The sequence below is a fragment of the Pan paniscus genome, chromosome 7, assembly GCF_029289425.2.
Source record: "Pan paniscus chromosome 7, NHGRI_mPanPan1-v2.0_pri, whole genome shotgun sequence".
Taxonomy (NCBI): Eukaryota; Metazoa; Chordata; class Mammalia; order Primates; family Hominidae; genus Pan; species Pan paniscus.
The window spans coordinates 138,799,334-138,820,049 of record NC_073256.2 but is presented as its reverse complement, the minus strand read 5'-3'; the positions used below and the strand labels follow the sequence as shown (position 1 = coordinate 138,820,049).

At 37.7% G+C, this 20,716-nt stretch overlaps 1 long non-coding RNA gene and 1 pseudogene across 1 annotated transcript in view; both read left to right on the top strand.

Annotated features, from left to right (window-relative positions):
* Nucleotides 1-20,716, top strand: part of LOC134730944 (uncharacterized) — a 41,913-nt gene that overhangs the window by 352 nt on the left and 20,845 nt on the right. The window lies entirely within an intron of this gene.
* Nucleotides 3,458-4,159, top strand: LOC134731020 (large ribosomal subunit protein eL33-like; annotated as a pseudogene).

Genomic DNA, 20,716 nt, shown 5'->3' with positions numbered 1-20,716 from the left:
GGCTGAGTGTACTTTTAATGTTGAGTTCTGTTTCTGTCTTAAAAAGGAAACACATAGCTCACAATTTTAGCCTCAAGAAAACTATAGAATTGTGTTGATTCTTTGGTTTTATTAACTTTTCCAATGAGACATTTCTAAAACTTGCAGAAAATGCTCTCAATTTCTATTTCCACAGAATATGGTAGAAAAGTACAATGATATTTCTTCCCCATAATCTTTAAATATTAAAATTGCACTCATGTAAGTAAAAACTTAGTACATTAATTTTTCTTGCATATTGAGTAATGAATCTCATGGCAATTTTGGGAAATATCCTTGGAAATCTAAATTAACTCCAAAAAATGCTGACTTCTAGTTGGGAATGTGATCATAAAGGAAACAAAATTGACAAATGAATTGGGGAGAAGTTTGTTTAGAAATATTTAATTTCAACTCATTTTCCCACCTGTAATTTCTATCACATGTATCAGTAGAAACTGTATTTCAGCCATGGTCTTTACTGGATAGTGTTCCTGGGCCTTTCTTAATATACTGAGAAGAGACTATGTCCTGTTTATTCAGAAGAGCTGAAAAGAATCTGCTTATTAAACACCCAGAATGTATGTAAAACCTGGTTCTAGAACATGATAAAATATAATAAAATTGTTTCATGCTGCATTATGTGTTCAACTCCTCCAACTTATCTTTGACATAAAAAATAGAAGGCAATATTGTTGCAGAATCATTTCAATGCTTTTTCCTTTTACCACTGTGCCTGCTGAAAGTAAAAAATTGTTTTCTGTATCTCCAAATGTGTGGATAATAAGTATTATAAAGAGCAAGAATATTCCCAGACCTGTGGGCTTGAGGTGCCTAATCTGGGGTGAAGCAAGAGTCAGTGTTTACCTGAGAATGGTACTTGGAAAAAATATTGATTATATTCATTAAGATTTAGCTATAAATATCCTCCTTCAGTAGGCAAGTGGGAGAGAAATGGGATAGGGACTACTGACTTGGGAGAGATGACAGAATCTGCTAACTTCTCTGGTTCGTTTCTGCAAATATATGCTGAGTGTCAATTGCATTCTAGGTATTGCCCTTGGCACCTCTATGCAGTGGTGAAAATAACACAAAGACACAATACTTGGTCAAGGAATGAAAACCCCAATGTGTTTGCTTTCAGTCCTTCTTAACTTGTGTCGGGGTTGTCCTCCTAGAAGCAGTGATTCTTGAAAGGTAAACATCAGACAGGAGATGAAGGGTGGAAGGGGTTCTAGTAGAGAGGGCAACCTGCACAAAGGCACAGAAGTAGGAACATGGTGTATGCATAGAAGAGTAGTGCCTACAGGGAAGTCTAATTAATGTGGCATAAAATCCAGAAGCAAAGAATATGGGAAGTAACTGAAGAGGGAAGTAGAAGCCAGTTACCAGGGAGCTTAGATTGACCTTATGAGTGATGGCACAGGGGCATGGGAGACTTTAAGCAAGATCATCAAATGGTCAGATTTGCTTTTGGATGGGTCAGACTGCATTTTGTGCTCAACAGATTGGCATGGAACAATACTAGAGGCAGGCAGATCAATGAAGAGGTTGTTACAGAAGTCTAGGCACAAGATGATAGTGGCATTTTCCCTCATAGCACTTGTCACTGTCAAATAATTATTTTCTTATTCTGTACATATGCATTCAATGTTGTCTTCCTTATGGAAATAATAAGCACCACTGTGGTGGTGAATGTGACTTCTTCACTGTGATGCCCTCCAACATCTCCCACATGCCTGATAGTGACTGATTACTGAATAATTGTTTACTAATGTAGGAGCTAGTGACCTGAATGAACACAATGGGACTAAGTTCAGAGCAAGGGTTAGGTTTTTTAAATATTCAAGAGGTAAATGTGCCAGGACTTGCCAACCCAAGTTGACAATGACATCTGGGTGCCCATATTTTTAAATTATTTATTTATTTATTTATTTATTTATTTATTTATTTTTGAGACAGGGTCTCACTCTTTCGCCCAGGCTGGAGTGCAGTGGCACAATCTCGGCTCACTGCAACCTCCACCTCCCAGTTCAAGTGATTTTCCCACCTCAGCCTCCCGAGTAGCTGGGATTACAGGCATGCACCACCACACCCAGCTAATTTTTGTATTTTTGGTGGAGATGGGGTTTCGCCATGTTTGTCAGCCTGGTCTCCAACTCCTGACCTCAAGTGATCTGCCTCCCTTGACCTCCCACAGTGTTGGGATTACAGGCATGAGCCACCGCGCCTGGCCCTGGGTGCCTGTATTAATTAGACTGCATGAATCTCCAGGGCTACGCATAGCATAGTGTTAAAAATATTAACTATGAACTTCCTTTAGTTCAAATCCCAGCACTTTGACTCCCTAGGCATGTGTTCCTGAGTCAATGATTTAATCCATTTTGGCATTCAATGTTCTTTGGTTGGCTCAAATGCAAGATGAGAATGAATATAGTACCTGCCTTATCATGTCGTTCTGAAAATCACAGGAGTTAATGCGTGTAAAGCACTTAGAACAAAGCCTGGCAGACAGCATATGCTCAATGAAAACCTCAGATTAAATTCTCATGAAGTCATTAGTCACTAGTGACGGTTTCATTGCAGGGAGGTGATTTTGCTTTTAAATCTCAACCATACCACTTCATTTGATCTGCACTCCTCCCTGAAAGGTTTTACTGTCTTTATTTAACAAACGGCAAGTCAGAAGCTCCAAACGAAGTGGTGTGATAAAGTTCACACCGATTGTTATCGCCCAAACTAGCCTCAGAGCAGGGAGGCTTTGATCCTCCAATAGCGCTTTCTACTGAATATCTCCAAGGGAGAACTTACTGCTGGCTGTGCAGTTGTAAAGAGCTTAAAAGTTAACTTTTACCTATCTATAAAAACAAGATCGATAAATCATATCACACCTAAGACCCATTTAGCTAGTGTAGACATGCCTAGTTACCCGATTAAAACACTAAAGCTTTAGGAAAGTTCTTCAGACATGGGATTTTTGTTACAGTCCATTGAAGATCTCTCTTCCACAAATTTTAGTGAAAATGTTTTATATCTAAAGTTAATTTTAGGTAATTAATTTTGCTAACTATGAGTTCCTCCTTTACTTAAGATTCTCATTTATAGAGGTTTTCATCAGTTTACAACTTCAACTGGGAGAGTTTTGTGTTCACTAGGTACTAATTTTTATGTTGCTTTTCTTGTAGAGCATTAGAAAAAAATGAGAATAAAATATTGGAGAGAGAAAAATGGAGGGAAAGAGAATAGAAGAGTGGGGGTAACGGTTTTACATTTCAACTTTGGGAAAAATAAAGGAAATTAAATAAAAATTGTCCTGAGTCCTAGAAATGCCATTGAGAGCCTGTCTGGGAAGATGAACTGGGTATGAATGGAGGGAGCCTGATAGGGCTGCGACGTGTGCTCTGTGGCTTTCCAAAATCTGCTGGTCAGCAGAGTCAAAATGGGGAAAAGCATTTACCAACTAAATTCCAGCTATTGGTTTAAATCAAGGTCATCCAAAGCTTTATCTATCACAAGTTACTTTGATTTTCTAGGACGAATAAAGAAAGAATTTAAACAGGGTCCCAAAAGTGACAGTCGAAACTTTATAGAAAGTCTAAAAGGAATGGAATATATGGACAAGGAATCAAGCTCTGGAAGATGCCTATGCTCTGTAGATCAGAACTGATTTCTAAAGGTTTGTTATCTGTCTGCTGGAGGAGAATAGACATTGAGAATAAGCTTTAAGAAAATTAATAGCTCGTCTTCCTCTTTCTGCCATCTTGGATCCTGTGGAGGCCTGCTGGGAACAGGACTTCTAAAAGGAAATATTATCTGGAAGCCTGTGGTCCAAGGCCATTTTTGCTGTCTATAAGTGGGGTCTCCAGAACCAAAGGGTGCACACATCTCTTCTTAAAATTGAAGGTGTTTATGCCTGAGATGAAACAGAATTCTATTTGGGCAAGAGATGTACTATGTATACAAAGCAAAGAACAACACAGTGACTCCTGGCAGCAAACCAAACAAAACCAGAGTAATCTGGGGAAAGGTAACTCAGGCCCATGGAAACAGTGGCATGGTTAGTGCCATATTCCGAAGCAATCTTCCTGCTTAGGCTATTGGACACAGAATCCAAGTGACGCTGTACCCCTCAAGGATTTAAACTAGTGAAAAGTCAACAAGTAAAAGTGGATTTGTGCTCTTGTAAAAAGAAAGAAAAAAATATATATATAACAGTTTGTTTCTTTTGATTATAAAACATATTGACATAATTTGTATGTCTTTTTCTTTGTTGTTTTGTACCTTTTATATTATACATTTCTAGTGATTCGTTCTTTTGTTTTACAAAAATATTGGTTAAGGATTGATTTGTGGATAAAAATGACCTTTTCCACAAATAGTTTGAGAAGTACTGAATGATTTTTTTTCCCTACAAAATGTACCAAATTTACAACCATCTCATTAAAACTGTAGGAGAAGGAAATAGAAAAGTTTCTTCAAAGTAAAGCATAATACATGAAAATAAATTTTATTTTGTCCAACATTCCTAATTTAAGATGGGCAAAATGTCATTGACAATTTTATTAGGTAATGTATTGAAAATGTATCCTTTTTATTTTGACATACATGAAATATATAAGGGCTTTCTTTGATAGTTGCAATTATGTTTCTATTTACTAATCATTGCTTTATCTTAAAATTATATAATTTTTAACAGCAATTTGTTTTGCAACAATATGTTTGGGAATATAGTCCCTCAGTTGAGAGGAATATATAGCATTTTGTATTATCAAACTGTACCCTTGGGATAAGAGGTCCCATATATTAATTACCTACAAAGTAGTAGCACACTAATCCATTTGGATTTTTTCTGAACTTACTGGCTTTAAAAAGTATAGTAATGTTCATATTAAAGAAGACATTTCCTTCATTCTCTCCAGTGTTTTCAATGTCTGTAAACATTACTGTTTTGTTTCTTGTTAGGAGCTGCGAGGGAACTAGGCTTGGTGCTCAGTGATTTATTTCAAAAGAAAGACATATATATGAAAAATGTTCACCTCAGCTTTGAGGAAAGAATCTAAAACACTTTCCAATATTAGTAGTATTGAAATTAGACTTGGCCAAGTAGGATCCCTGTTTTTGGCTACCTCCAGGCGATGTGCTCACCCAGGGGACACACAACACACACACACACACACACACACACACACACACACACACACACACACAAAACCTTTTAGATCACGCTCTGAATGAGGGACCCTGGGGTTCCCTGCCCCAAAGGCCAGAGCCTGCTTCCAGGCCTGTGTGGCCACCATCCCTGAGTCTGTCATCTAGCAGGCGACTGGGTCACCAGGATGAGCACCATAGTCCCGGGGGGGAGGCCAAGGAGCATCTGTGAGGCGAGGGAAGTTGTGAATAGGGATTTGAAGTGCTAGAGGTAAAGGACTTGGTTAGTGGGTGGGAAAAAGTTTCTGACCCTATAATATTTAGCGCAGAACTGCCTGTAGGATTGGCAAAGATCAAAAAGTGTTGTTACTGGTTGAAGGCTCACCAAAATATGTTACCGGTTGAAGGTGTCCAGGTTCTTGGCGTCTTGAACAAAGAACTGGACAAAATGCACAAACAAAGCAAGGAAAGAATGAAGCAACAAAAGCAGAGATTTATTGAAAATGAAAGTACACTCCATAAGGTGGGAGCAGGCCTCAGCGTAGGGGCTCACGAGCCCGGTTACAGAATTTCCTGGGGTCTAAATACCCTCTAGAGGTTTCCATCGGTTACTTGGTGTATGCCCTATGTAAATGAAAAGGATGAAGGAAAGTTACCAAGTCATTTACTCGGTGTACACCCTGTGTAAATGGAGAGGATATTTTCTGTCATAGCTGAAGTGTTTCCATTTGATTTAGTTCTAGTAAGTCAGCATGAATTGGCCTTATGTTCCCTGCCCACAGACCCTATTCTCCTGCTCAGTGTCACATAAGGGTTGAAAAAGATGACTGAAAACAAGCCTTCTCCAGCATTCATGGTAAACTATACATTGGCACAGCCTCTCTTAAGGGACACGTGGCAATACCAGGAAATGTTTTAAATTCACATCCCCGCTTATAGGACTTTATCCCACGGGTATACTCTAAATAATATATAAGAATGTCTTTCTTCATTGATTCATTTATTCAAAAAACTAACTTAATATATCCTATATTCCAGACACTATTTGGGTTTCCAGGAATATAGCAATGACAGAAAAATGAGGTTCCTGCCTTTAAGGAGATTATAGTTTAGTGGAGAAAGCAGATCATCAATAAATGAGTTAAGAAATAAATAGGGTGGGCATGGTGGCTCACACCTGTAATCCCAGCACTTTAAGAGACCCAGGAAGGAGGACTGCTTGAGCCCAGGAGTTTGAGACCAACCTAGGCAATGTCGCGAGACCCCATTTTGAAAAAGAAAAAAAAATAAAAATAAAAATTAGCTGGGCATGGTGGCATGCACCTGTCATCCCAGCTACTCAGGAGGCTGAGGTGGGAGAATTGCTTGAGCCTGGGAGGTCGAAGCTGCAGTGAGCCATGATGGTGCCACTGCACTCTAGCGTGGGTGACAGAAAAAGATGTTGTCTCAAAAAAAAAAAAAAAGAACTAAATGTAATTACATAAGCGTATAATATAAAGGGAATAGAGAGAAAGGAAATTGAAACACTGATTGGAGACATTATATGTATATACATATATATACACACACACTATATATATATAAAATATATTTACTAAAATAGTGATATCATAGCAAAAAAGCAACAAACAACTTAAATATCCATTAATATGGGATCTATTGAAAAACCTAGGGTACAGCTAGGTAAATAATGATCTTTAGATGGCTGTTAAAAAATGAGGTAGAGCTTTCTGCATATGCTAATAAGACAATAGCTCCAACACGAGAAAAAAAACACAAAATATTGTATATTGTGTATAATGTGCTTCATGTATTTAAAATAAAAGAATATACATGAATGAGTATATATGCGTACACACACAAACACAATACCCGTATGAGCAGGGAGAGCAGAAACAGTTCAAAGTGGCTTCTTTGGCCAAATGGAGTGGGAAGTATGCTATTCATTAAAACCCCTTTGTCCGGTTTTAACTTTTTACCATATTTATTTGCTGCTTTTTAAACAAATGGTTGCTTTAAAGCCTCAGATTAGGTTAAAAAAGGAAGTGCTGAAATGCAGACCAAGTGGAATGAAACTCCAATCTGGGCATGTGAGTTGGTTGCAGAAAATAAAATGCTTTCTCTGGGTGAGGGAAGTGTGAGTGAGGGAGAGAACCCTAGGAGGTTGATAGCGATGAAACTCAGTGAATGTATTTCCAGAGATACACCTGAAGTGTGGAGAAGCAGCTAAGCTAGTTTTAAAATAAGGATACTTGGTTTGGGATCTAATTAGAGTAAATTAAAATCACCCAAGGAGTCAGGATGGAGAAGTAGGACCGCTGTAGTGAAAGCCTGTGGTATGGTGCTGAGAATGGTTGGCATGGTCAAGGGCTGTTCAGCATCTTCTCAACAAGCCGTGAGCCCAGAAAATAAGAATTGGACAGAAGCTCTGTTTCTAAGTTGCTGGGCTAGGTAGGCTGAGTGAGGCGGCAGAGGAGAGACGTAAGCCTTAGGATCAAGAGCCAGGAGTCCTTTTGCAGGCAGCATCCAGAGACAGTCCCTTTGAAGAGGCAGGAGAAGGAAGCCAGGTAGAGAGAATAAGGGATGCCAAGCAGAGCCCCAAGTTCAGAATGGTGGGTAAAAGGCAGACATGGAGTGGACCCCTGGGCCTCTGGGAACCTAAAGACCTGCTTGTGGGAAGAGTGAAATATCCGGGTCCCACACTGGTGCAGACAAAAGCATATGTTAGGAGGCTATGATTCAGCACCTGAACAGGGGCTCAAGGTACCTTTCACTTTCTGAAACTCAAGGTTGTGCCACTTTCTAAGCGTGTTATCCAGGGTTAGGCCAAAAGCAGAACAGCTGTAGGATGCCACTTGACAGAGGATTCAGGGTACCTGTAACAGGAAAAACCTATAGTGTGTGATAAAACACATGGAGGCTGAAGTCAGTCTTCTAGAGATCCAGCATCACTTCCCAGGTTCAGACCTCAGGCGAGCTATTTAACCTGTATAATTCTTAGCATCTTCATCTGTAAAATGGGATAGTCATGCTACCTACCTTATAGGGTGCTTTTGTCAACATTGAGGTAATGTCCACAACATGTCTGGCATGTGGTAAGTGGTCAACAAATGTGATGGAAAGAAGAAGAAGGAGGGGTATGAGGGAGGAGGTTAGGAAGGGGCAGAGAAGGAGGATGAGGAAGAGCCACATTGTATAAGCCAGACAATATATGCATGATATCACTTGTTTAATGCTAGCATCAACGTGAAAGTGAAATGTATTGGTCTCAATTCCTTAGTCATCTGACAGAAGCAGAAAGTACTAGAACTGTGGGTGAGTGGCAAGAAGAGGAAGCCAGCTGGAGTTCTTGCAATCTAGCCATCTAGCCAGTAGAAAGAAGCCACAAAATTATTATTCCTAGCTCTTTTCGCCCCATCCCACCCTCTACACTCTTGTTTCCCCTGACTGGGAAACACCTGTTATGTAATAATTCTCATGAATGTGGGAATATAGCTGTAGTTTTATGCATTGTATCCTTATTATCTATGACTATACAGAGCAGAAAACTAGCTGTGAGCTATCTTGATTAATCTTGCTAATTAGATTTTCTATTTCCTTTGATTGATTCCTGCTTTCCATTCCTTCAGAGCTGACACTGGGAAGTTTAGACCAGGAAATTGCAGCTGTATTCACATGCTATCATGCTTCGGGTACAGAGAGGCCTTCTATGCTCCGTGAGTTCAGAAACCTAATTTCCATGTATATTAATCCTTACTTTGTACTGGAGGAAACTCAAGCTTTCTGCCTGTCTGCGTGTTCAGTGAGTACTCTGTTGCTTGTTGTGGTTTGAAGACACTGAGATAGGGTATTTTCTCATGGTACTCACTTGTCAAGACAAATTTCCTAGGGAATTATTCAATTGTAGGTTAGTTTTCTTTTGCGGCTGTAACAAATAACCACAAACTCATAAGTTTAAAAGAATGCAAATTTATTATTTCAGTTTCTGGTGGTCAAAATTTGGGTATAGTATGGGTTAGCTGGTTCTTTCCTCAGAGTCTCACAAGGCTGATTTCAAGGTATCAGCAGGGCTGTGATCCTTTCTGGAAACTCTGTAGATAAGTTCACTTCCAAATTAATTCACCGTGTTGGCAGAATACATGTAGTTGTAGAACTAAGAGGTTCCCATGATCTTGACAATTGTCAGCTGGGGACCATTCTCTTCTTTCAGGGGTGACACACACTCTTTGGCTTATGGCCCCTTACCACCACCTTCAAAGTCAGCAACGGCAAATCAGGTTAAGCTTCAGGTGTCTCTAAGCTCTCTCTCTGCCTCATCCCTCCTGCCTTCTTCTATCACATCTTTCTGCCCAGGCTTCAGTTCCACAGCTCAAAAATTTTAATTTTGCCATTTCTCCATACGTTCAAGATCCAACAAATTAACAAGAGACTAAAACAGATGTGCAACTAGTTTCATCTTCAACTCAGTGCTACAGGTCACTTAGCATGCTGTGTACAGAAAGATACAAGTCTACAATGAGATTCAAGTCTACAGTGAGATGTAACCCACTAGGAGTATGTAGTAATGCTGTCTATGTGTACTTGGGAGGAGCTAGAGTAGGTAGGTGAAGAAGGAGGTCTCAGCATGTGTGTCATGCAAAACCCACTAGGAGTATGTAGTCATGCTGTCTGTGTGTACTTGGGTGGAGCTAGAATCAGTGGGTGAAGGAGGTCTCAGCATGTGTGTCATGCATTTTCAGCACAGCACCTAACATACAACTATAATGTCCACAAATATCTCTGGAAACAGACCCAAATGTTTACGTTCATAAAGCTCTGAATTCTCTTCTATATTGGAGATTCTTAGAAAATTAAATCAAAATAAGAAGGTTTCTCTAGTGATGCTGAGCAGCTATATAGCTTTTCTCTTGTATCTCACTGTTAGATTGTTTAGGTTGACACTTTTTTTTTTATCATTGTCTGTGCTATATAGTTATATGATGCAGATATAACCAGCTCACTAAACTACATTATGGCACCTTGATTGCAACTTTGGTCTTCCCAGATCCCATTCTTAGAGTCACACTTGCATTTTACCCTTTTCTTCTGTGTACCCAACCAAAAGGTCTTCAGTTTTATTGTTCAGTCATCTATAATATATTTTACCCACACTTCCATCTGCTGTAATTCTTTAAGAGTTCATCTCAATGTCACCTTTTCTGAGAAGCTAGATGCAAATAATGGTAATAGTTACTATTTTTAAAATAAAGGGTAGGTCAGACACTAGTACCTTTACATGACGCATAGAATTTACTTTTTAATTAAGTTTATAAGGTATTATCATACCCATTTTTAATATTTATTTATTTATTTATTTATTTATTTATTTATTTATTTATTTATTTATTTATTTATTTTTGAGACAGTCTCGCTCTGTCACCCAGGCTGCAGTGCAGTAGCTTGCCCAGGCTGGAGTGCAGTGGCGCGATCTCGGCTCACTGCAAGCTCTGCCTCTCGGGTTCACGCCATTCTCCTGCCTCAGCCTCCTGAGTAGGTGGGACTACAGGCGGGCACCACCATGCCTGGCTAATTTTTTTTGTATTTTTAGTAGAGACGGGGTTTCACTGTGTTAGCCAGGTTGGTCTTGATCTCCTGACCTCGTGATCCATCCTTCTCGGCCTCCCAAAGTGCTGGGATTACGGGCGTGAGCCACTGTGCCCGGATTATTATACCCATTTTAAAGTGAAGAAACAGACTCAATGTGATTAACTCGTTTCTTAGAGAGCAAAGTTTGCAAATCCATGTTGGTTCAAACACAAATCTCTTGTTCTAAATTACGTTGCAATGATAAATTTCTCCGTGACTGTGGCTTCTTAGGTTTAAATCCATTCATTTCTTCATGACCCATCTCAAGGTCACTTTCTGCACAAACATTTGTAATTCCCCCAAGCACATCACTCCTAGATTTTAAACCTCTTCTTTCCTTATTTACTTCACTCCTGAAACCCTTGTCATTTCTCTTCTTGTATTATTTGCCCTTATTTTCTATATTCCTTGATGAGCTGTTTGTGACTTCCCTGAAGACCAGGACCAAGTCTCATTAACTTTATTTTGTTTAAAAGGCCCAGCATTCTACCTAATAAATGACCAATAAGTAACTGAATTGATTAACGCTTCTCTGAGTGGATTTTCAAAGAGCCTGACATGAGAATGGCTCTGCTTATACTAGAAGAGTGTAGGGAAGGATGACTTAAATCATGTTTCAGTTACCTTTAATCTCTCTAATTGAGGCTTCAGCTTTGAAGCTAAATTCCAAAATGTTTAAAAGTGCATTACTGACTTCACACACTATCTTGGCTGTACGTCAATGCTCACCCACTGGGAGTATCAACCTTCCAAAGGCTAAAGCTAATGTTTGAGGGAGGAGCACCAGCAGTTAGTGGTGCCAAAAGATTCAGGCCTTGGGGATCTTCATAAAACAATCCACCCCTTTCTTAACACAGTGATGTTACCACTTGCTAATCAGTCAACAACTGGCCTCTGTAACAGAACTTCTCTAGATTCACACAGTTCATAAAAGCAGAAGCATCCATGGACTTTCCTTTACTAAGAACCATCTAGTTCCATGAAACTGTTTAGCTTTACTACGGGAAATTATCACAGCCCTAAAGATGGGGAGATGGGGCTATGCTGCCATTTTCTTTTTATTATTGGAGGCAAAAATTGAGAAAATAATATACTTCCGGATGTCATTTCAAAAACCTTTTCATACTAGGCAAACATATTTAATGGCTTGTATAATAACTCTTTTTATATATTTAGAATAATTCACAAGATGTTCCCCAAACTCTGTCCAAAATAAGAGAAGGCTCAGCTAGAAGAGACTCAAACATCAAAGAAAATTTGTGATCTCGTGTAGCAGCATAGCCAATATACAGGGTCAGCGGTTCAACACCACCACCAAGGATTCAGGTTTTTAACAGCTCTTTACTCTACCTCTCTGAGCATGGTGGACTTTGTCCTCTAGCTCCTCTCCTGTAATCACAAGGTGAATCCTGCGACTTCCACCTTCATGTCTTCCTATAACCGAGTCAGAAAGGACGAAGGGGAAAAGAGGATATATCTTGTCTCTAAGTTCCTCATTAAAGGCAATGAATATTTTCTAGAAATGTACAGCAGAAGTCCTTCACTACTGAAGCCAGAGGAATTAATTACCATTATTGGAAGACTAATTGAGATTCACCTCCAGGAGCAAAAGATGATTTGTCTTCTCTAATCATATACCTGTATATACTGGAATAAATCCTGTTTCAGTAACTAGGCAGAGGGAATTAAATACATTATTCATTTTTACCCTTTACAATGGTCCAGCAAGGAAGGTTAGTGTGGTAGATATTGATGATGCTCACCAATATGTATGGTTCTCTTCCTTTTAGCCGCAGAAAGGGATTACAATTTCATGCCTCTTGAGTCAGGTCATGTACCTCCTTTTAGTCAGTGACATTTAAGTAAATATGACTACTCCTGGGAAGTGAGTATTTAATGATTAATTGATAGCGTTCTCTTAGCTTGATGACATGTGGTGGTAGCTGGTGTTGAAATGGAGATACGAAGCTGAGCCACCTTATGAAAGACATCTCCCTTGGAGAGTCTTCCAGATAGATATACAGCGGAACATAAGCAAGTGAGAAATAAACCTGCACTGCTTTGAGCCACTGAGATTGTGTTTTTACAGCATAACAGCTTATGATTGCTACAGGTGGTCAAGTAGAATTATCTCCAATTTGTTTTTCTGATTCAGTTGGCCACAGAAATGATGTAAGTTACTCAGTTCTGCCTACTAGTACAGCCCCATTCCAACTTATAATTATTTCAAGCACCATTAGTTCACACATCAGCTTTGAGTGTATTTGTCTAAATTCTTTAATATTATTTACTCTCACTCATGATATCTTTTAAAGTAGTATGTCATTTGGACCTACTTTCCTTTTAATGAATCTTTTTCTAAATGGGCACTTCCCCCTTAAATAGGTAAGATTACTTTTACTATAGAATATAGTAAGCTTGTCCAACCTGTGGCCTGTTGGTCTCATGTGCCCCAGGATAGCTTTGAATGTGGCCCAACACAAATTCGTAAACTTTCTTAAAACATTATGAGATTTTTGGGGTGATTTTATTTAGTTCATCAGCAGTCGTTAGTGTTAGTGTATTTTATGAGTGGCCCAAGACAATTCTTCCTCTTCCAGTGTGGCCCCAGGAAGCCAAAAGATTGAACACCCCTCTGGAAACTTCCTCCACTCACATCAGCAAAGGCCAAGTGGGAAATTTAAACTTCCACACTTGTGATGCTGTAATGAGTTACCCAGCAGCTCCACCAGTGTGGGGTCAGAGAATGCTGGGTAGGGACTGTCAGTGGAAACTCCTGGGGAACATGGATCCACTTGCACATCACAATCATGAGGCATCTTGCTGCTTAGCCACTGAGGTGGTGTCACATGAGGCCTAGTAAAGAGTCAAGATTTCCACTATCACCTAGTGGTCCCTCATGGCCACTACCATAGTGGTGTCAGTGGAGGCCAGATGGGAATCAGGAATCCTCACCTCCGACCAGCAGTCATGAGGAATCCTCCTTCTTATGTGTGAGGCTGAGTGAGGAAAATGGATTTCTATCTCCACCTGGAAGTAACCATGTGCCACTCCTCTTCTGCAGCCAGGGTGGTATCAGAAAATGCCAGGTAAAACCAACGCTTCATATGAAATCCAGAGTCTTATAATACAGACATTTTCAGATTCTAATACGAAATCATGGGGCATACTGAGAATCAGGAAGACCTGAAACCACGTGAAAAAAGACAACTAATAGAGGCCAAGATAGAGATTACACAGATGATAGAACTATCTGACAGATGTTAAAGCAGCTATCATAAAAATGTTTCAATGAACAATGATAAATATGCTTGAGATAGAAAGTGAAATCCTCAGCAAAGAAACTGATTAGATAAAGAAGAACCAAAGTAATATTAAAATTGATATTAAAATTGACATATATAATAAATTCCAAATGTCCTCACTTTATGATAGGGTCACATGCCAATAAACCTATCATAAGTCAGCTTGGGAATGGTTTATCAGAACCTAGCCCCTTTGTAAGTGGAGGAGCATACTAAATGTACATCATTTTGGCACAATTTAATCAAAAAATCCGAGACAGGAATTGTCTGTAAAGTATCAGTGGATGTGTTCTGCAACAGAATATAGGAGACAGAGGAAAAGAATCAGTAAACCGGAGGAAAGAACATTAGACATTACCTAATCTGAACAATAAATACATAGAAAATAGACTGAAAAGAAAATGAACATGGAGTCTCAAGGGTCTGTGGGACAATAGCAAAAGATAATACTGGCATCCCTGGAGTTTCAGAAAAAAAGGAAAAAGAGGGCATTATTTAAGAAGTACTAAAAGAAACTTCCCAAATTTGCCAAGACATAAACCAATAGACTCAAGAAACAAACGCCAAATAGAATAAACTCTGAGAAATCCATGCCTAGACACATTGTAATTAAACCTCTGGGAACTAAAGACAAGAAAATCTTGAAAGCAGTCAGAGAAAAATGACAACTTTCCTATAGGGAAAATAGAATTTGAATGACAGTGGAGCGGAATTCTCATGAGAAAGCATGGAGGTGACAAAGCCATGGCACAATGTTCTTCAAGTACTAAGAAATTCTGAATATGTCTTTCAGAAATGAAGTGGGAAATCAATACATTCTCAGACGAAGAAGAATAAGAGAATTTGTTACCAGTAGACCTGCAGAAGAAGAATGACTAAAGGATGGTATCTAAACAAAAACAAGCCAAAAGAGAAGAAACCTTGGAAGGGAGAAAGAACACTGTTAGCAAAACTATATGTAACTACAATAGATTTTTCTTCTCCTCTTGAATTTTCTAAAGTATGGTTTCTAAATTATGCTGGTTGAAGCAAAAATTATAAAACTCTCTGCTGTGGTTCTAAATGTATACAAAGGAAATATTTAAGGAAATTATTTTATAAATTGGGGAATTAAAGGTAAATAAAAGGATAATTTCACAGGATGTAAAATGATGACACAAGTAGACTGTGATAAATTCATGTGTGTGTGTGTATATATATATATATATATAGTAATACACAGATCAACCACTTAAAAATTGCACTATTTTGTGTATAAAAGATACATTCAAAAACAGTGTAGATGAATGAAAATGAGATTTTAGGAAATGTTCAGTTACTACAGGAAGATAGAAAAATTCAAACAGAGAAACACAAAAACAGAGAGAACAAACTGAAAACAAAAATAGTTGTGAATTACATTGTGAGACAATGATTCCCTTTTCAATTTCTTTCAAACTTCTGATCAAATCAGGCAGAAGCCTCAGTCTGGTGACAGGAGTCTTTCAAAATTCCCTGGCATTGCTAAACTCTCTTCTTTAACCCAGAGGAAGAAGATCTCAAATTCAGAGCCTGGGCAGGTGACAGCATTTAGCCAGAACTCTATAACACTGCTTGCACTGAGATTATTTTTAAAGTCACTTTTTTTGTGGCAATTGATATGTTTTCACACACAGGTGTTATACAATATTTCTTTTATGATAGAAAATACAAAATGATGGGTCAATATATGGAAAGAATGTTAAAGAAATTATAGTTCATATATCCAAAAAGAGCAAATATCAGGAAGATGGTATCCAAATGACTGAAATTGGTGAACTCATTTAGGCAAAGTGCCAGTCACTTTCCATCTTATCTACTTTAATGAAACATTTATTATACTAAATATTTATTATTATTATTATTATTACAATTTTGAGATGGAGTCTTGCTTTGTCTTGCTTTGTCACCGAGCCTGGAGTGCAGCGGCATAATCTCTGCTCACTGCAACCTCTGCCTCTCGGGTAAAAGCGATTCTCTGCCTCAGCTGGGAGTACAGGCGCCCACCACCACGTCCAGCTAATTTTTGTATCTTTAGTAGAGACGGGGTTTTGCCATGTTGGCCAGGCTGGTCTTGATCTCCTGGCCTCAAGTGATCCACCCGCCTTGGCCTCCCAAACTGCTGGGATTATACGCATGAGCCACCATGTCCAGCCTTATTATTTGTTGAAGTACTTATTTAGCCCACTATAATGTGAGCTCCTTAAAATCAGGAAAGATGTCGATTTTGTTTCTTTAGCATTTGGCACTATATTTGTCACAACATTCTCAATGTTTGGTGAATGTTTGATTGAACAGCTCTAAAGGGAAGGCATAGAGAAATGACTAAATTCGGCCCCTTTGTTACACATTGTTTATGGTGGGCCAGGGAAATAAAAGTTGCAAATAATGTATTTGGTTGAACTTTTTTCTAATCATGTGTTTATGAATGCATTGGGGTAGTGGATATAAAACTAAAGGATGTGAAAATGGGTGGTGTGATATCATTTCATCAAATTCAACAACAAATATATGAGACTGCTGCCAGATATTTCAAATTCAGTTTTCAGTAAACTACATTTTGCTTTCAGGAAGACTAAAATTTTAGCATAGGCATGTGCCTACTTATTTGTTCTTGGGTTTTTGTTTTGTTTTGTTTTGTTTTGTTTTTGGAGACAGAGTCTCACTCTATCGCCCAGGCTGGAGTGCCGGGGTGCAATCTCTGCTCACTGCAACCTCTGCCTCTGGGGTTCAAGTGATCCTCCTGTCTCAGCCTCCCAAGTAGCTGGAATTACAGGCATGCGCCACCATGTCTGGCTAATTTTTGTATTTTTGGTGACAGGGGTTTCACCATGTTGGCCAGGCTGGCCTTGAACCCCTGGCCTCAAGTGATCCGCCTGCTTTGGCCTCTCAAAGTGCTGGGATTACAGGCGTGTACCACTGCACATGGCCGTGCCCATTTACGTTACAATTTTTATCAACTACTTTACACCAGGATCTTAAATGTATTTTTTTGCCTTCAGATATGGGGTCTATTCTTGAGAAATACTGTCATAATTTTATAAAAATTATTATTAGCAAAGCTGAAAACAATTATTTATGTGTATGTTTGTATATATATTTGTATGCATGTATTTTATCTGTATACTTTAAGAATGTTAGAGCTCTTCTTTTAATCTTATTCTTTTTACCTACCTAACTAACTTGAAAAGCTGAAAGAAAATATCTCAAAGGCTTGGCTCCCATTTTTTCTGGAAATTACAGATTTTCTCGCACATGTAAAAAATGCTTGAGGAGGTGAATAGTCATTGTTTACGTGCACTCAATGAAACCTCACTTCTCTTGTGCATGTGTGTACATGTGTGTGTAAATAGCAAAGTTAAATTTATGACTTAGATTATATGGCAGGACTTTCTTACTTAAACTTATTATTACTCTCAGACAACAACAGTAACAGGGACTAATGATTAAATTTTCCAGATGTGTCCTGGACAGATATGCATTGGAAATAGATAAGAAACATAGAAGTTAGCATATTATCTTGCTGTACAAATAGCTATTGAGCAAGTGAAATCAGCTGCTTTTCCAAAATCTCCTATTTGAAATACTCCTGACATTGTTACATTTTTGGCAACCTCCTATTCAACAGATAAACACAAAGATAAATTTTGGGCTGTGCTTATTCAAATGATCACAGACTTGGAGTCTGTGGTCTCCCCGAAATTTACTGTATTGCTCTAAGAATTTTTGATGTCTTAGAGAAACAAAATTGGTATTTTTTAGTTTTTAAATATTTCTAATTGATAATAATTATACATATTTATGGCATACATGGAATATTTTGATACATGCACACAATATATTATGTAATAATTAAATCAAGGTACTTAGGTTACTCATCACCTCATATATTTATCATTCATTTTTTAAATTTATTTTTTATTTTTTAATTTTTGTGGATACATAGTAGGTGTATATGTTTATGAGGTATATGTGATGTTTTTATACAGGCATGCAATGTGAAATAAGAACATCATAAAGAATGGGGTATTCTTCCCCTCAAGCATTTTTCCTTTGAGTTACAAATAATCCAATTACATTCAAGTTATTTTCAAATATACAACTAAGTTATTATATTATTAACTTTAGTCACCCTAATGCTGTATCAAATAGTAGTTCTTATTCATTCTTTATTTTTTGCACCCATTAACCAACCTCACCTCTCCCCACTCCCCTCCACAGCCTCTGGTAACTATCCTCCTCTCTATGTCCACGATTTCAATTGATACGATTTTTAGAATATTTCAAATCTTCTCTTCTATCTATTTTGAAATATATAATACATTTTTATTAACTATAGTCACTCTACTCCACTATTTAATACTAGAACTTCTTCCTTTGGTCTATATTTATACTCATTCACTGACCTCTCTTCATCCCCTACTCCCTACTCCGTTCCCAGCCTCTGGTAACTATTTTGAATATTTTTGAAGAATAAATTAAGAAATTAGCAATTCTTATATTTCACTAGTTTGAACTTATAAAGAACAAGGAAATCTTGTGATACAATTTATATCAGGAAGAAAAATGGTTCATCATGCCCTCCATCACATATTCTGGCAATGTCATATCCTCTTACTTCAAGGAACAATAGTTTGTTTCATCTTTCACACTAATACCCATTTCAGAAGAATGAAAGGCCATATTCGTGGGAAATGACATTTGAAAACTGGAAAAAAGGGAAGAGCATATTCATGAGGAGAGAATGATTCATTTTAGGGGTGTTGTTCTTTCTGATGCACAATAAATCAAAGTTAAATATAATTCATTTCTTCATTCAATAAACACTGAGTGAGAGTCTAATGTGTGGCAAGCTTTGGGTTGTCATAATTACTTTGGTGAATACAGAAAAAGTGTCTCCTCTCATAGGAGTACTTATATTTTAGTCAGTGGAGTCAGATTATAAACAGGGAAAACTATAAGGTAATTTCACACGAGAAGTACTATAAGGACAATAAAAGAGAATGACAGAAAGTGACAAGGAGACAGAAGAAGTGACAGTTGTACTGAAGGTTAAGGAAGGTACTGTGGTCTGACTGTAGTAACTTATACCTGGGCGAGAGGACCCCCTGCCTTAGGCTCTGTGCTTTTGAGAGCCTGCATATTATAATACATATGCATACATACACGCATTTATTTAAAACACACAAAAATAAATGAATGCATGTCTAACTTTGCATCTATCATTGTAGGCACAGCATGGGCTTTAATTTTAAACTCCTACCCTCATGACTAATGACATTCAGTTTCTTTTCTTTTTCTTTTCTTTTTTTTTCTTTCTTTTTTTTTTTTTTTGAGACAGTCTTGCTCTGTAGGCCAAGCTGGAGTGCAGTGGCATGAACTGGGCTCACTGCAACCTCTGCCTTCCGGGCTGAAGCAGTTCTCCTGCCTCAGCCTCCCGAGTAGCTGGGATTACAGGCGTGTGCCACCACGCCCAGCTAATTTTTTTTTGTATTTTTAGTAGAGACAGGGTTTCACCATGTTGGCCAGGCTGGTCTCGAACTCCTGACCTCAGGTAATCTGCCCGCCTCAGCTTCCCAAACTGCTGGGATTACAAGCGTGAGCCACCGCGCCCGGCCAGCATTCAGTTTCTAGGAAAAGGGTTCTCTATCTCTTTTGGCCCCATGTCCTCAAAAAAAGACAGTGGAGATTTGTGCATTGCTCATTGTTGATTTCAGAAGTGGACACCGTGTTGGAGTCTATAAAATATTTGAGCAGCTGACTTGCTTAGGTAAGAAAAAAGACAAATTTTTGTCAGTTAAAAACAAATGTCCAAATTCTCTGCATAGAAAAAGAATTATTTCCCTATACTACAATAGGTCCATTTTCTTGCTATATTTTTCTTCTAAATTTTGGAGAGCTATTTGCAAAAGCTCTAGAAAATTTAGAAGAAATTAAGAATCAGGATGGTATTTTGCAATATATAACTCATAACTATATAACTCATATATATATGAATTACATAGATGAGTGTGTATTTATACGTGTGTGTGTGTGTGTGTGTGTATATATATGTAGGTTTAGATGTAATATGCATGGAATCTTATACCATTTCTTTATATTGGTAACTAGATGGTCATTGAACTTTAGAATTGCAAAAAGTTGTAGTTTTATTTAATATTTATTTAAATATATATTTAAAATACATGTGTTTATATAAATATATTTAAAATGTTATATAATTTTTATTTTAAATTGATCATTAGCCATTATTTGCTTCTTGTCTTTCTAATTTTAATAGATAATTTTAAATAGTGAAAAATCACTCTTTGAAAGCCTGACTATATTATTACCGATTTTTATTCTTTTTTACAAATTTGAAAGTATATTCACATATATTCAAATACTGTATAATTCAAAAAAATTGAATTTTATTTTTGATTCTTCTAATCATTACTATCAATATATTCCAAATTATGCAAACATATTAATTAAAACAATACAATGAATGATATTACTAAAGTGAAAGCAAGAAATTTAAATTTATGGAATTATTATACAAAAGTTTATAAAGTAGGTATGCCTTTATTCTATTACTCACCTAAACATTGTCAGCCCTTCAT